Raw genomic sequence first — 16,429 nt, 5'->3', positions numbered from 1 at the left:
TCCTTCGAATCACTACCGAATTCTTCGAATCTTCAATCGAAGAATCACGACCAAAACACTAAGTCACCAAAAAAGCCCTAAATTCACACCAGTTGATCCTCAATCTTCCCTCACCACTACCATACCCTCAATTTTCCAAAAATCCCAGCCAAATTCCACAAATTTTAAATCCCAGATTCATTTAAACCCTAACTTTCCCCCTTCCTGATTTTTCGGTCAAATTTGGGTCAAGTGAACATAAAACCCCCATTAATCGACTGTTCTTGTTAAGAACAGTCGATTAATGTTGGTCAAGGTTCACTTATAGTTCGAAGATTTGGGATGAGTTCATAATTTGGACCAGTTTTAAAATTCCGATAAATCCTTTTCTCTTGATTTGTTTGGTTTTGATTTTTGTTTTCTTCTTTGCATGTCTAGTTGTTTTTGTTAGCCGCATGTTTTTAGGAGTTTTTATTTTTGAATTTTTCCTTTCTTTGTTTCACAACTGTTCGTTTAATTCGTTCTTGGTCGAAGCATGTTTAAGTTTTGTTCAGCAAATTGCATAAGTTTAGATTTAATTAGGATAGTTATTAGCTTTCATTGCATTATCATATTTGTTTCTTTGTTTGTTCCTATTTCTGCCACCCAATTTTCGTTTAAATTAAGCTTTCATTTAGATTTAATTAGACAATGCATTTTCATTCACTAATTAATTTAGTTTTAGTCTTAAAATTGCATCAGCACTTTTCCTTTAGTCATTTCAATTCAGATTTTTGAATCCCTTCTTGTTTCTGCCTTTGTTTGTTTGATTTGAAAATCAGTAGAACCCTAGGGACCTAATTGAACAAAAGTTTAGGTAGAAACTGTAATAAGCAAGCTTTAGAAGGGCATTTGAGGTTTTTCCAATTTGAGAAATATCAGAATACTCTAGAAAAAGGGACATCTGGCTTCATTTGGTTAGTAGAAAGTACTGAAACCAATGGGGGAAAACCAGCTGTCCCAATTCTGTTGAAATATGTTGTTTATGGCTAAGAATAATTCCTTCAGCATATGGCATTATATATCCCTATATATAGTGCCTTTTCTCATGCAGAATACACGGATTCAACCCTGTTTTCTCTGCACAAAAGCTTTATTTCTTTCCCGAAAAGATCAGACTTCAGAAATATCAAAAAACTTCACAATTTTCTCATTTCCTCTGATTCTTTACAAGTGAAAAAATGGTTTAAAATATAAAGTTTTCTTGGGTTTTCTAGCTAGTAACTTCTGGTTTCAAGTTGTTGTTGGTGGGTTTGAGATCCTGGGTTGTTTTGGTTGTTGTTGACTGCTGTTCTATTGCTGCTCCATTCCTGTCAAAGTTTTCAATAATTTCTGCATATATAGCTGTTTGCCTTTTCCTTTGCTATTTAAGGTACTGATTTATACCTCCATGTAGCTGTTGTGCTTGATGAATTATAAAGTATCAAGTTTGCAAAATATGTATAGCAAAATGAATATTTTTCCTTGGTGTTTGTTGATTGGCATATTCTAAAGTTAACTAACATAATGGTACATAGAAATATACTAATATGAGTACTTTTGTGAGTTTGGGTATGTAATCTTCTGTGGAAATGTGGAAATTTGGACTTGCATGAGCCAACACTTTTCTGCTGATTTTCTGATGCTTTAGCTCTTTCAGTATTTATTCATTTTTTTTTCAAAAAATATAACCGTTGGTATAATGTTTGCCTTGTTTAAAATTAGATAGGTCATAACTTGTAGATTTGGCCATTGATTGGCCAAATCAGCATGTGTTCAGGCTTAGAACTAAATATGATAGCTGACAATATGCTAAAATCTGTGTGTTATATCTATTATTTTAGGTATAAGAATGGCTGCAAAGCTTTAACTAATTTGGGGGCTAGTACCTACAAATTTGGTCACTAGTTGACCAAATTAGCAGGTTCAAGAGTTGACACTTTGATACTGTTGCTTCAAACATAAGAAGGGACTAAACTCTAATGGACAAACCATGTCCAAAAGAGGCCAGATTCTTCAGGATATCAATTATGCAAAATTTTATAATAGATTAGTCAATAGTATAGTGTTCATGTATTAATAGGTTGCAATGTATTGATTCTGAAATTTTTTATTTTTAAAGACTGTAATATTCTAAGGTTTTAATTTTATGTACTGACATTTGATACAACAGCATGAAGAGTGTATCTGAGAGTTATCACATTTTTCTTTTTCACAAGTATAGTGGTCAATTGGGCCAGATCTAGGGATAAGCCCAGATGAAAATGGGTCTTGATAGGTCTGGGACTGGACCGCTGGGTCTAAGCCTTTAACCCAATAGACTTGGCTCGATTTTAAGGTTTCTTCTATGAACTATAGTATGAATGTATGAATGTATGACTTTCATGTTACTTTTATTCTGCAAAATTGTGTACATTGCAATCATTTCTTAAAACTTGAAGTTGTATTCTGATTTCTAAATATGAGTTCTCTAATTAGAAATAATATGGGTTATATTTTGTAACGTGAGTAGCATGTAAGTTTGGGCTCAAAGAGTGAAGGGTGGATAGGCCCAATTAGAAAACATAGCCATTGGGCCCGCCTAAATTTAATCGCAACATGGACTGCCTAGTTCGTTTGCAGCAATGATACACAAAATCTTTTGGTTCATCGGGCCAAATTGTGAGCCCAATTGCAGTTTCAAAGCTGAGTTGTTTCAAGAGCCTTTGCTGGCCTTTTCTCCTTGTCCAAAATGGCTAAGAAAAATCTAATCTATAATCAATAGCCTCTTTGTTAAAGTTTAAGTTAGCTTTTAAAATAAGGATGCCCTTAAAATTCCTTAATTGATTACTTTTCTTTTAAAAACCTTTTGAGGAGTGCCATGCCAAATGAAACTCTTAAGCCCATGGCCTTCATATAATTAGTTAACTTTTGTAGAAATTTAAGGTGTTCCATTTTCCCTTTAATAGCCATGGCCCCCATGAACTTAAATCAAACCTTGTAAAATTGAGGTGTGCCATCAATTGAACTCTCCATGGCCCTCATAAATGTTGTTAATTTAAACCTTCGTAGTTGCGTTAGGCGCGTCCTTTAAGTAATTCAATCATAGCTATGGGTACGGTTCCCGTGACGTAGTTGTGATTTTTAAAATTTCGGGTGTACATTTCATGTGACCCAATTTCAATTCTCAACAATGTTAAATAGAACGTGTCGCGAACCGCGAGTGCATTTCATGTAGCGTGGTTCGAGACATGTTTTAAATAACGTTGAATCTTCCTAAAAGCGGTTTAAAATAAACAAAAGCGGTTCTAAAGTTAAAAATGCACAATAGGTTAAAACATGTAATAAATCGGATAATAGGCCAATTTTAATAGTTTAAGTGACCGTGCTAGAACCACGGAACCCGGGAATGTCTAACACCTTCTCCCGGGTTAACAGAATTTCTTATCTAGAATTTCTGGTTCACAGACTTTAAAAAATAAAAATTTCCTCGATTTGGGATTTAAAATAAACCGGTGACTTGGAACACTAAATAAACTATTCCAAGTGGAGACTCTGATAAATTAATTAATTCCATTTCGAATAATGTCACTTTAATTGAAAAAACTCCTATATACCCTTGCGGGTGTAAAAAGGAGGTGTGACAACCAAACATCCATTTCTGCGGGCCCGCAGGTGCGGTTCATATCCTGCATCTGCGCTTTATCACTTACTTGCCTTTGGCCGCATCTGCGGCTCCAAACTCACTTCTGCGAGGCCTCACCTACGGTCCCCTGGCCGCATGTGCAGTTATGACATAAATGGAATATCTTCAGCTGTCAAAACCAACTTCCAAACTTTTCGCCAACCATCCGAAATCACCCCGAGGCCCCTAGGACCTCAACCAAAAGCACAAACACATGATATACCACTACTCAAACTTATACCAATCTTCAAAATACCTCAAACAACATCGAATCAACCAAACCACGTCGAAATCAAGCCTAAGACTCCAAAATTTTCTGAATTTCACTTTTGATCAAAAAGTCTATCAAACCACGTCCGAATGACCTGAAATATTGCACACATATCCCAAATGACACAATGATCCTATTGTAACTCTCAGAATTCCATTCTGACCCCTATATCAAAATCTCACCTATCAACCGGAAAACGCCAAAATTTCAATTTCGCCAATTCAAGCCTAAATCTACTCCGGACCTTCACAACACATTACGATCACTCTCCTAAGTCTCAAATCACCTCCCGAGGCTATCGAACCATTGGAACTGACATCCGAGCCCTCCAACACATAAGTCAACATCCGATTGACTTTTCCAACTTAAGCTTCCTCAAAAGAGACTAAGTGTCTCAAACCTTACCAAAACCTTTCCAAACCCGAGCCAACCAACCCGATCACACATAGAACCGATAAACAAAGCAATAAGAAGCAGAAATGGGGGAAACAGAGCGGTAACTCATGGAATGACCGGCCGGATCGTTACACTTACACGACCCCAATCCTATTTTCCTTAGCCTGCAATCGCAAAGAAGATGTTCATACCAAATTAGGTATCGTTATGGCATCATTGCTCTAAATTATAGTCTACTAATAAATCTCTTTGGGTCTTCTCTAGTTTTGTGTGTTTGACAGAATCGTTCTTGTGGTTATTTTGAATGGGAAGATGAAATCTCCTTGAATAGTGATTTGTTTACAACCAAAGATTTAACATCGTCTTGGAAAGTGATTAAAATTGATAGGGATAAATTAAAAGAAGAATTAATTGCCATGGAGGCTCTGCACCAAGCTGAAGCTACAAAAGTAATGAAATTGGAAGAGAAGGTTTTGAAGACGAGGATGGAGTTTATGATTTTATGGGCACTTTTTGTTAGATTTGTTGTGGCGTCGATGCTAAAGTGAATTTTTTGAATCATGTTGATATCTATTATTGTGATCTTTTTTTAGTGAATATGTATTATTTTCAGTTTTCTTCTCATTTGAATAGGTGCATCTTTACTATCATTTTGTTGATGTAATGTTGATGTTATGTATTTTGTTTTGAACCATTAACATTAGTTGATATAATATTAGTTTTATATTTTTATTGGAAGCTATATTATTTGTTGATGTTGTATGTGTTTATAGCCATCTTTGTGTATGTATTAGAGGGCACCAATTATGATGAAACTACTATATTATTAGTTGATGTTACATAGCAATTACATAGTGATAACCTGTAGATTCCGAGATTTGGGCTGATGAACATAGCAGTTACAAAGCACACAAATTGTATGTGTTCAAGGCATTGTCTCTGTCAAAATCTGGACAGTATTTTATAGTGATGAACCTGCAGAATCCGAAATCTTGGAGAATGAAGGGTTGGACAACATCTATAAATTGGACAATGAATAACAATGAAATGAACATTTAAATTCATAAACTAATAATTGCTTCATTTACAAAGGGATGTCACATTAACACTCCCAAAAAGTTATCACAAGCAAGTGATAACATGACATCTAAGTTTCTCTAACTAAATAGTCAAATTACATTAAACCCCAAAAAAGAGGATGTCACATTATCACCTCAAAAAATTACACAACCAAGTAGTAACATGACATCCAAGTTAACAGGTCACTAACTAAACAATCACACAACCAAAAATAACAAGTTTACTTGCCTAACAGTAATTACATCACAACCAAAAATATACAACCATAAGTTCAATAGCTCCATATTCTAGCATACCAGATTGCATTAAGTCTGCTTCTTCCCATTACCCTTCTTTGCTTTCAACTTGGACAATCTTTGTTTGTTAAGTTGGTTACTAGTAATAGCATTTTCCCTGTCATTGTAGATTCTTTGGTGAGAATGGTAGTTCTTATGGCTCACTCACACCACTAGCATCACCAACAAATTCAATTGCCCTTATTCCAATTATTTATATTTTGTAGTTGCTTCAACTGTAGTCTAGTTTTTGCCTTAGAGATACTTCTTGGCCTTATAGCTATTTCAGGCTCTATATCAAAGTCTGAGTAGTCAAAGTCTGCAAAGGCAATGCAGCTTGGTTCTTGTCTCTGCACTGAAGAGGTTGGCATAAATAAGAAGTTGCTGGATTGACTTGTCTGACTTGGTTGAGGGGTTGACAAAGAAATTTCCTCATCAGTGGCTTCTAGTTGCTCTGGGTTGTTTATCATCAGTAGCTTCATGAAGTAAAATTCTCTTCCTTTTTGTCTGCTTTCCCTTTTTTTTGCCTCCAATGAGTTGCTTTTCTTTAGATAGAGTGCCGTTAGTAAGAAAGAAAGTTATTATTAGATGTTGGTAGAAAAAGAATGATAGAAAGAGTTTTAGTATTGATTACCTTTGCACATCCTCTAGCATTATGTCCAGGTTCACCACAGTCTCTGCATATCATTACCCTCCTTTTCTTTGACTGATACCCTTGCCCTTTCCTATTAATTTCCTCATTTTTTTCTCTTGTTATCTTAACCTTTGGTAGGCCTTCCACCTTTACCAAAGGAGATGGAGCCATGTATTGTGAAGGGTCAATTTTCCAGACTTTTCTCCTCTTATTGGTTGTAACTTATGTAAATAAGTTAGGAGATAAGCCTTTTTGATAAGGTACCAATGAATCTCACTTAGAGGTCCACTTTCTTGTATAATAATGCACAGATTCCATGAGGACATGGAATGCCACAAAGATCCCATGCCCTATAAGTACATTTCCTTAACCTCAGATTCACAATGTGCCTGCCACTACTTTCAATCGCCTCATATCCATTATCTACACTACCATTGATATGACACTTCAATGCAATCCTCATGAATTGGTTGTACAACTCCATGGTCTTGGGACTGTACTCATTTTCCCCAATCATCACCTCAGCTTCTTGTTCATAAGCATGTTTATCACTTTGATTCTAATATCCTCAAGCATCTTAATGATTGGCTTGTGCCTTGCTTGCAAGATCCATGCATTGAATGACCCAATCAAGTTATTTTCCATAGACTAGTTCTTGCAAACAGTATTAAAGAATGTCCTACTCCAACATTTTGGTGGATACTTCAACAAATCCTCAACAACTTCCTTTCCATCATCATCTACTTGACTCGAACTCTTTATCTGATCTTGGAAGTCCTCTTCATAAGTACTCCATGTAGCCCACTAAATGAATTTTTTATTCTCACCAGACTCCCATCTCCTGCACTAATTTCCTTCTATATGTCTTACACAAAATATGAAGTGTGCCTCAGGAAGAACAATTTGGATTGAGTCAATCAATCCATACAAATAACAGTGCAAAGAAACTGAGTAAATATCATCAAATAACAGTATAAGAACTAAGAGAATAACTAGAAATAATAGTACAAAGAAACAATATATACCTTCTGCATATATGATATAAATGTGACCCCTTCACTCATTTTGAGGTCTAGGGAATTCTGCAGGTGAACTAAGAACCATTTCCATGTAAGTTTTGTTTCTTTATCAACAATAGCTCAAGACAATGGATAAAAATGATTAGCAGAATCTTGACCAACATCCACCAAGATCTGACCTTTAGCTTTCCCTTTCAAAAATATTCCATCCAATCCAATGAAAGGTCTTAAATTACTCTTAAACCCAGACTTCATTGATTGAAAACAAATATACTTCCTTAAAAATCTCCGTTTGCCTACTTCAAGAGCATCTTTTGATAAGTTAATTATCACACCACTCCCAAGATTACTACATTTGAGTTCATTAGCATAGGCAACGAGCTTATTATATTCATCTAAAAAACTACCCTCAAGTTTCTCCAAAATTATTTTCTTTGCTCTCTTGCACTTAGATTCACTAAAATTTACATTAAATGCAACTTTCAAGCTTGCCTTCATCTCTTTAACCTTAATTTTGGGACTATCTTGCAAGCCTTTTTTAAAGTAAGTGCTAGTGTATTTGCATCAACTCTTTGATTCTCAAATACAGTTTCACATGTGTGCTCAGACTCTAAAGTCTTGAATTTAACCCCACCCCTAGAAGAATCTTTAGATATATGACAAACAAAGGGGCAATAACCAGTACAGATGTACCTAAGCCTTGTTGGGTCACTTTTAAGTTACCTAAGTCAGTTAACTTATCATTGATGTCCCTCTTCTTTTGTATAAAAAAGTTGCTCCAATCCATCAGAAATTAATTCAGTAGAATCAGATTCATTTCCCTTACTTTTATTATCACTACAGTCAGTAGCCGCTTCAACGTTTATAGTGTGTGACTCACTGTGAGTGACTATATTAGGTACATCAATTGCTAGTTCACACTCTTCTATAGCAAACAAATTAATAACATTATACTGGTCTAACAAAGTCCAACAAAGTCCTAATCCCAACATCCCCATCTATTTCATAGTATCTACCAGAAAGACGCTTTACTGTTAGTTGTTGCACCCCTATATACCCAAACTTGGTATCATATTCATCAACTAAATCAACAAAAGAGAGCAAGTCAGAGTATAACATTTCTTCATGTGCACATACTTCTCTGAATATAACAGTTGTGACTTACTAGTCCAATCCCCACCATTGATGTAAAACTAAGTCAACTAGCACCATCTTTAAAAGGTTGTATAATAACCATGAATAAAGTTATCCCATGACCATAGTAAATGCATAAAGAAATAACAAAGAAAAGAGGCATAGAAATAATAAATAAACATGAAAAGTAGGGAAAAACCTATATAAACAAAAGAGAGGATAAATAAAATAGGGAAAAGATACAGAGGTAGATGAACAAAATTTAATGAGGTACTGATACGCTCAAATTACACTTTAATTAAATAGTGTAAGGTGGTCGATGTCAAATATAATAATCCAACAAAGTTGGAGTCGAATCCCATAGGGAATATGGTGTGAAAGGTTTACTTTAGTAGTGTGGAACTTGACTTAGGTCGTAATTCTATTCCATTAACGTAGCAAGAGAATGATATGATTGTGAATTAAAGAGGTAACTAATTTTGATATGAGAATGCAATTGATTTGATTAAGGAAACCAAGGTTGTGTCCCCGTCAATGGAATATAATATTATCGGTGTTAATATGATATATTTCTAATGGAAGGTCCTTTGATATGCAAATAGTTTCTAAATGACTACCCAATATTTTTCAATAGTTGGGTAGTATTTTCTCTTTATGATTTTTTCAAATACAAAAGAGTTGCAATTTAAGAACAACCAATCTATGCCAAGTAGAACCCACTTATTCCTAAGTGATTCTATTAAACAAGATTTAAAGTCTTGAGTTCTTGATATTCATTTCTACCAAACCCTAACCCACTTTTCCAAGTAAAGAAAGAGTAAAATGGAATAGATTAATGTTTGCAATCACCAACCATAAATAAAGCACAAGAAATGAATAAATATTAACCAACCACTATATATATATATATTCAATGTTAAACACCCATTAATATTACACACATTTAGGATCCACAACCTTAGTATTTAAAATTAGCTACTCATGCTAAAATACAAGAACAAAGTATTTAATAAAGCCATAAAGCTTACAAAAGTGCAAGATTCCTTCTTCACAACCTTCCAAATAAATGGAGTATTCAATGCTCTCTAACTAGGACCTTGTTTCAGACTTGAACGACCCACAAAACCCTAGTTATTCTCTTTATAGTGGACCAAAATTTGTGGTAAAAATCGGAAAAAATACCCCTTCAGTTGGCTTATGCGATCGCATAATGGTCGCAGACCAGTTATGTGGTCCCCATATTCTTTATTCCATAGCAGACTTGTTGAGTTCCCCGTTCTTGCTTCAGTCGCATACCAATTATGCGGTCCACATATGTGTTATGCGACCGCATATGCCATCACATATCATGGTGAGAACTTTCTTCTACTAGAGTTATGCGACCATTATGCGGCTCGCATAAGTTATGCGACTATTATGGTCTTCAAGCTCATGCACTACAAAACAACCAAACTTGATCAGAATTAACTAAAAATGCATTAAAATCTAAGTAATTGGTGTCAATTGTGCCGAAATTCTATGGTACATCAACACCCCCAACTTAAACTCTTGCTTGTCCTCAAGCAACTAAAACAAAATTATCCTATTCTATACTACTTTTATTGCTGACATTCCACAAAACAGTAATGATTATAGATGGTTTTGACTGACAACTAACAAGCATGTAACCCCATTTATTTACCCTTCCTGGAAGACAACTTATCATTCAACCATTCGACTAATCAATTCGTGACCTTAGAGCCTCGACCAAAATGACAAAATGTCATTCACAGCTAAGTGCACTTGTGTTCTACTTCAAGAACCTATCTTCTGCTAAGTCTTAAAATTCACGCGTGCTCACAATAAAGAAAATCACCACTCACATATATGTACAGAGGATGCAATAAAAACACTCTAAAACTCGGAACGAAAGCTATATGCTACAAGTATCAGTCCATATGCTTGCCCTTATTTTAACTTTGCCGCTATCTCAGGAATGATTGACCGTAGATCACTAAGGACTTTTCACGGGTTATAATGTAGGTTTTGGAACGAGTTGGGTGAATATTTAGGAATGTATGGTTATACCCCCTTGAACGCTACATACATTATGCTCTTTTACTACATAGTCCCTATTTACCTTAGGTTACCGACCTAGAACCACCTCAAAGTATTTCTTCAAGTTCTACAAGACTCCACTCTTTTTCTATTTTTTTTCTTTTCTTTTTGGAGCTTGCATTTAGTTATATACACAACTTTTAGGTTATTGTTTTTTTATACACACAGTGGAAAACTTTGCCAATTTACACTTTATAACAACATTCCCAACTTTAGCCTCAATCTCACACGTTCAAGGAGGGATGAGTTCAAAAGAAGGAATTACTTCGCCGAAGGGGTAAAGTTTTGTAATGTGGTAGCCAATGAAAGGTTAAAGGCTCAAATCATTTCAATATCCAATCATTAACTTGAGAGCCTAAGATCATTTCAACATCCAATCATTAACTCGAGAGTCGCACTAAGAAACCAACCGGGCAAGTTCTAGACATCACAAGTTAGACATGTGCATTATTCATACAAATCCCCATCACTCACAACGCATGAATTGTTCAACTCAACATAGTTTCAGCCCTCAAGTGACACAAGGCAATCAACACTTTCATAATATGTAAGATTCTGAATAAGCATAAAGTCAAAAAGCGAGCCTCAAATTCACAAGAATGATTAACCAACATATTATATATATATTTTTTAGATTCAAAAAAAGGAAGGGTATGATATATTTACAACATCTAGCACATGCTTGAAGCTACACAATCGACACCAATAAGTCAAAACATTTCATGCTACTGACGTGTTTCTACTATTACACCCTTGGAAAAGAACCCGACAAAGAAAAACCAAAGGGAATTCATTGCTAAACTATAAGAGTTTATATACAAAGTACGGGGTACAATAAAATATTTCCACAAAACATGGGGTACAAGATTATGATCATAACTACCCCACCCCCAACCAAAGATCATGCATTGTCCCCAATGCATATATAAAGCAAAAGAAAGCTTAGGGACTCCCTGGGACACACTAGGCGCTCGGGCCAGCTGAAGGATCTGGAGCAGCTGTGGGATTGGCTGCTGGTAGTGAAACTGCAGCTGGTGGAACCTCGGTCTGAGTGGTATCCTCCACGGCTAAAGCAAGAGGCTCCAACTGCTATGAGGGTATAGCAGGAAGCACCACCTGCTGTGAGGCTGGAGTTGGGCCTAGGAGCTGTTAGCCTCGCCCGGTGATGGCTGAGTGGTCGATAGATGTGCCTTGGAGACCATATCTGCTAGTGAATGTGCAATTGTTGTCTGCACAGCTGCTTTCTCGTCATCCTCTGCCCTTGTAGAGACAACAACCTATTTACCTTTGTCTTGATGACCATTGGTATCGTCACCTAGTGCCTCTTCATCCGTCTCATCATCTCCTGACTCCCTCTCATCGGACTCCTCAGATCTCCATATTCCTCATATGAAGGAACATCAATGTGAGCAGTAGGAGTTTGCGCCTTGGAGGTCTCAACATGCTGTGCCTCTGGGGCTGTCATCAGGGTCGTGAAATCAATATCCATTCTTGGGACGGAAGTGTTAGCACCCTGCTCGCCTTTATTCGGGAGGAAGGCTGTCAAGTCAAACTCTAGACTCTGCATCTTCTGCAGCTCAGCTTTCAAATCATCCACATCTTTCCGGAGTTGAGGCATACCTCCAACCTCACCCCACTCAAACTTCTCAAGACGCGTTTCAACGTGATTGAGGCGATCCTCATAAGTTTGATGTTGCTGCTAAAGAACAGTCACTGAAGATTGGATAGGGGTCAATGCTTGCCGGATGAGGTTGGGAAATTCCTTGATTAGCTGGTCTACCTTAGCATTGGCATGCTGAGCAAGTAGACCCAGCTTGGACAGAGCTGGTAAAGGGACTCGGGCCTATGCAGTAGAGGGCTGTGGATTGACTGTAGAGGTAGCTAGGTCCTGAGAGGTGTCCTGCAATGTTGGGACCTCTGATGCTGCTATATCTGTTGGAGGAGGAATGTGAGTCTCTAACTGAGTTGCAGTTTCCTTTGCTACTGCGTCACTGATCCTCATGATGTCGATGTTTTTGAGAGACTTCTCCATTTTATCATGCCTAGGCAGAGGAGGCACACTTGCAGCTACGCAGAGAGCAGTGATCAAGTAGGGGAAAGGAAGTAGGTTTGTTTCTGGTTGGCTATGATTCCCAACTCTTGGAATATGATCTCTCCCATATCAATCTTGATGTATGTCATGATGCACGCAATGAGGAGTGCTTTCTCAATGTTGATGTCAGTTTCATTTCTGGACAGCATCAGACGTGATGTAACAAAGCTAAGCCAGTATTGACCCTCCCTTGTGAGATCATCCTTGTAAATCTTTTGTTTAGGGTCAATCCAGGCCGGTGTCCCCTTTGCTATGATGGAGGCAACCCAGGCACGCTCATTGTGTTTGTTGGCGACCTTAGCATCATATTCAGCTGTGCCTGACCGCCAATCCTCAAAATACCGTTCATTAATCGTCTCATCACCACAACTAACTTGAACCCCTCTCATTAGGACAGATTTTGCAAAGATCCTGTTGCGCTTCTATGCAACACTCTTTGAGGCACCATATGAAGCATAAAAGTCCCTCACAACTATCTCATTATATTCATCCGGGACCTCAATGAAGAATTCCCACTTCCTCTGCTTGATGTTCTCGAGTATGTGAGGGTAATGCTCTGACAACCCATTTAAACTCAATTGCTTCTCCTTGAGAATTTTCCTCTTTGAGAGCCCGACTTTGTATAGATCTAAGGAGCCCTTGACCTCAAACCCGAGGTTAAGATCCTCCCCCAGCTTCCTTCGTGCCTCAACCTGTAGATCAACAGAAGGTCCGAGGTCACTATATAACTCCTCCTCTTCAGACTGGAAGGAGTGCTCCGTAGTAATGCGGAGTGCATGAGCCCACTGACGTTTTGCTTGTGTTGCTTGTGGGCTAGGATTTGCAGTCCTTTTCTGTCTACGTCCAGGCGGTGATTGTGTTAGATTGGACTTCTTCGGTGCCATGCCTATTGATAAAACATTGTAGGAGTGGGTGAAAGAGCTCAAGGAAATTCATTAGAGATAGAAGAAAAAGAATAAAAAAATGAGTCCATTCTGCGATGGGTTATGAGATCGCATATCAAGTATGCGAACCGCATAACCATCGCATATGTGCAAAAGCAGAAAGTGATCAACAGTTATGCGATCGCAAAACCAACCGCATAAGTGGTTATGCAATCACAAAGTGACCGCATATTGGAAGGCTAGATAGCCTGATGGTCTGCCTCACTCCGTGGCACATATGCTGACCGCATAAAAGGTTTGCGATCGCAAAAGTAATCGCATAACCTGCTCTAACTTAGGGAAATTTAGGGGGGGTCATATGCGATGATTGTGCGGACCGCAAAGAGATTATTGTTTAACCAAAAATCTGAGTCTTTGATCAAAGCTAGAAATAAAGAGAAATTCGGGTTACTGATAATCTGGAGACGAAAATAATAGAAGATTTCTGAGAATAATAAAGTAATAAGTAGTTTTGTATTTCAGTGTAATCTCAATAATATTTCGTGTCCCTACAGATGTTGAGTCCTTCTCCTTTTATAGTTGATTCTAGGAGAAAGTGTAATGCCTTTGTCTTAATGAGACAATTATGAAAAATAAATGACATTAAAAGAAATGTTACTCAATCATTCCTATTAAATACAAATTCTCTAACGTATTTGATATTTAATGTTGAATTTGGACTCTTTTGCGTCATCAGATTCATATCTTTAATCCCTTCCGATCTTCGGTCTTTAAATGACTCGAATAGGTACGAGACTCGTGCCGTTTGAGTAATGGTCCACACCTATGTTGCTTTCTTCTCCCCATATCTGTTGTCGCCCGTGCCTCTTGGCTATTTATTGCGCTTTGACCTTTTGACCAGTCCACGTGTCATGACACGTCATCTTCAATATACAGACTCAGTTTTTCCCCAATACAGATAGTCCCCCCACTTTCCATTTACTTATCAATTAAATATTTGGGAAGTGGATCTTCACAAAAAAGGAATTTTTGCCGTAATCAATGCTATGATAGTACTAACGCTTTAGTTGTCTTTTCTATTTAATGCTCTACACACGTGTCACCTTCTGATTGGCTCTGTAATTCTGCAGCCTTTTTTCAAGGTTTCTTCATCCCCTCTATTCACGATGTGATAGTTGCCTTTATTGTAGGATTTCCATCATTATACTTCTTTGTTTGACGATTGCTATTATATACATATTTAACCTTTTTTCCTTTGTCTTCTACTTCATAAACCCTTAACAGATACTTTACTCTTTACTTTTGTTCCTTTCTTCTTTAGTTCATCCTTTCTCTGCAATGGCATCTCCGAATCCTAACCCTAAGAGAATCCCAATTCTTGATAGCTTCCCCAACGCCCCTGTAAGACATAGAAGGGGTAGAGGTGGCAGGCTTCGTAGCCTAGGATCCATTTGTGGTGGTTCCTCTGGTTCCATCACTCCTTCTTCTAGTTCTGGCACTATTTCTAGAGGTTCTATCACTAAGAAATCCTCTTCTAAAGGTAAAGAACTTTCTGAGACTCTTCAAGAGCCTTTAGTTGAGGAAATAATACCCAATGACTTATCCTTTGAGAATGATAGAAAATCTCTTCGTGAACAAGTAGTTAATTTAGAGAAAGCTGACACATTTCCTTCTCTAATACTGAACCTTTGGTTTCTATTGTTCGAAAAGATTGCAACTGGAGAAGTGATCTCCGTATAGTGATCCCTAATCCAAACAAGTGAATATCTTCTTTTAGGATTGCATTTTCTTTTGTTTATACTTATCCCATCACTTTGGGATTTATTCCTGCTATTGACCCAGTTATACTTGATTTCTGTCGCTTTTTCAAAATTTGTTTGGGACAAATTGGCCCCCTTGTATAGAGAGCAGTGGCTTGTTTGAGGTATTTATCTGTCAAAGCTAATGTTGACTTACCAGCCCATATTCATCTTTACCACCCCAAGATATTCCGCAATGGAGTTTTCACTTTAACTACAAGAAGTAAAAGGGTCTTGGTAAGCCCTGAAGATGACAAGGATCGTGGGTGGTACACTCGTTATGTTGCGGTACGCACAGTTGATTTGGTACACTCGTTATGTTGCGGTACGCACAGTTGATTTGGTGGAACTTTGCACGTAAGTTTTTTTTACTTACCGTTCCTATCTTTAAGAATTTCAACTTCTTTTCTAATTTCATCCTTTTTTGCTTTTCTATAGCAACCATGGGAGATGTGAAAACCGTTCCCAATTTCCGTGGTTGAGTAGATTCAATCTTGAAAGCCGTGCCTATGGAGGCGGGAACTTAGAAATCCATTTCCAATTTTCATGGTTGGAAAGTGAAAACTCACGGTATGCATCTCTTTATGCTTTTTCGTATGTTAAGTCCTTTCTTGTTTCTAACTTTTTTATCCTTCGTTTTGTCAGGATTTGCTATTCGAGGAATGACAACTGAAGTAGCTATTGCCCTTCGAGCCTCTTCTGGTACTTCACTCTCTTTGGAGAGAACTCAAGCTATGCTGTCAAAGAGGAAAGTTATAGAAGAGGATTCTGAGGATGATGAAGATGAAGACACCTCTTTGATAGCTAGACCAAGAGCCAGGAGACGCATCGTTTCTGAGGATGAAACTGAAGTTATGTGACGACCCGGCCAGTCGTCTTATGAGTTACCGCTCTATTTCCCCCATTTCAGCTTCTTTACGCTTCGTTATCCGTGTTTTATGGGATCGAGATGATTAGTTCGAGTTCGGAGAGGATTTGGTAAGAAATGAGACACTTAGTCTCTTATAAGAAGGCTTAAGTTGGAAAAATCAACCGGATGTTGATTTTTGTGTTAGAGGGTTCGGATGTGAGTTCCGATAGTTCGGTT

The 16,429-nt window shown here is 37.5% G+C and overlaps 1 long non-coding RNA gene across 1 annotated transcript; it reads left to right on the top strand.

Moving 5' to 3' along the window:
- Nucleotides 1-1,077: 1,077 nt before the first annotated feature.
- LOC107792286 (uncharacterized) lies at nucleotides 1,078-2,167 on the top strand. Its single transcript, XR_001649496.1, has 2 exons — nucleotides 1,078-1,390; nucleotides 1,842-2,167. It is a non-coding gene; the product is annotated as an uncharacterized LOC107792286 (long non-coding RNA).
- The last annotated feature ends 14,262 nt before the right edge of the window (nucleotides 2,168-16,429 follow it).

This window comes from Nicotiana tabacum, chromosome 7, assembly GCF_000715075.1.
Source record: "Nicotiana tabacum cultivar K326 chromosome 7, ASM71507v2, whole genome shotgun sequence".
Classification (NCBI taxonomy): domain Eukaryota; kingdom Viridiplantae; phylum Streptophyta; class Magnoliopsida; order Solanales; family Solanaceae; genus Nicotiana; species Nicotiana tabacum.
This window is presented reverse-complemented; position numbering and strand designations above follow the sequence as displayed.